The following is a 1,800-nucleotide window of genomic DNA, read 5'->3' as shown; positions in this document are numbered from 1 at the left end:
TGGGTCCCTATGTGTCTCCATGGGTCCCTATGTGTCTCCATGGGTCCCTATGGGTCTCTAGGGGTCCCTATGGGTCCCTATGGGCCTCTGTGAGTCCCTTCTGTGTCTCTATGGGTCCCTATGGGTCTCTGTGGGTCCCTATGGGTCTCTGTGGGCCTCTATGGGGACTCTATGGGTCTCTATGGGTCCCTGTGGGCCCCTATGGGTCTCTATGGGTTAATTACGTGCACACGTAATGAATCAGTCATTAATTAAAAGCCGGGAACGCCCCCCCCCCCTCCTTAGAGAACGGTCGGAGATGGGAGGGGGGCGGGGCTACGCAGCCCACGTGACCAAAAGGCGGAAAGCGGACCGGAGTGAGAACTGCGTCTCAGCGTCGGAATTGAGGGCGGCCGCTGCGACGCGGGGCGAAATGGGGGGGAGGGGGGTATTTTAGGAGCGTTTCATGCAATTAATTATCAATCGTTAATTACCAATCATTAGTTATCCTTCTTCTCCTCCTCCCCCCCCCCCCCCGTCTAGGAACACATAGGGACCCACTGAGACCCATAGGGAACCACAGGGACCCACAGAGACCGCATGGGGACCCCATGGGGACCCATAGAAATCCATAGGGACCCATAGAGACCCCATAGGGATGCATAGAGACCCCATAGGGAGCCATTGGGATATATAGGGACCCATAGAGACCCATAGAACCCCATAGAGACTCATGGGGACCCCACAGGGACCACTGAGACCCATTGGGACCCACAGAGACCCATGGGGACCCATAGGGAACTCACAGAGACCCATGAAGACCCCATAGGGACCCACTGAGACCTATAGGGACACAAAGAAACCCATAGGGACCCATAGGGACCCATAGAAATCATAGAGACCCATAGAGACCCACAGAGACCCATAGAGACCCATAGGAACATATAGGGACCCACAGAGACCCATAGGGACCCACAGAGACCCATAGGGATGCATAGGGACCCATAGGGACATATTGAAATCCATAGAGACCCATGGGGACCCACAGAGACCCATAGCGACCCATAGGGACACACAGAGACCCATAGGGAACCATAGGGACAAACAGGGAACCACAGAGAGCTATAGGGACCCATAGAGACCCATAGGGACCCACAGAGACCCATAGGGACCCCTAGAGATCCATAGGAACCCATACAGACACAAAAGGGACCCATAGGGACCCGTAGAGATCCATAGCGACCCATTGGGACCCATAGGGAACCATAGAGACACCATAGAGACCCATAGGGACCTACAGAGACCCACAGAGACCTATAGGGACCCATAGGGACACATAGGGACCCACAGAGACCCATAGAAACCCATAAGAATCCATAGAGACCCATAGGGACCCACAGAGACCCATAGGGACCCCGTTGTGGGGATCAAAAATCGCACTGTTGGAGCTCTATTTCTTAGCGTTATTTTGGCGGGAAAATAACAATAACAATAACAATAACAGCAATAATAATAGTAATTAATGACAGAAATATTTGGTGCAATTCTCGGCGCTGCGGCCCCTCTCCGTTCTTTCCGCTCCGCTCCGTCGCTTCCAAAGCAGCCGGAACGGATCCAAACGGCGCGCCGCCATTGGCTGAGCGCTTTCTCCGCGGGCCAATCAGCGCGCGAGCTTTGGAGCCGCTCGTCAAGACTTAACCCGCTCCCTTCCAGCCAATCAGAACGCGCCATTTGGATCCTTCGTTTGCATATTTCGCCTTCAGCCTCCTGAATGTCGCCTCCGACGTCCCCAAGGACCCCCAAAATGTCCCTATTGCCACC

Source organism: Lagopus leucura, unplaced genomic scaffold (genome assembly GCF_019238085.1).
Source record: "Lagopus leucura isolate 7727_CA_CO unplaced genomic scaffold, USGS_WTPT01 34437-0_obj-0_obj, whole genome shotgun sequence".
Classification (NCBI taxonomy): domain Eukaryota; kingdom Metazoa; phylum Chordata; class Aves; order Galliformes; family Phasianidae; genus Lagopus; species Lagopus leucura.
Note: the sequence above shows the minus strand (reverse complement) of the source record.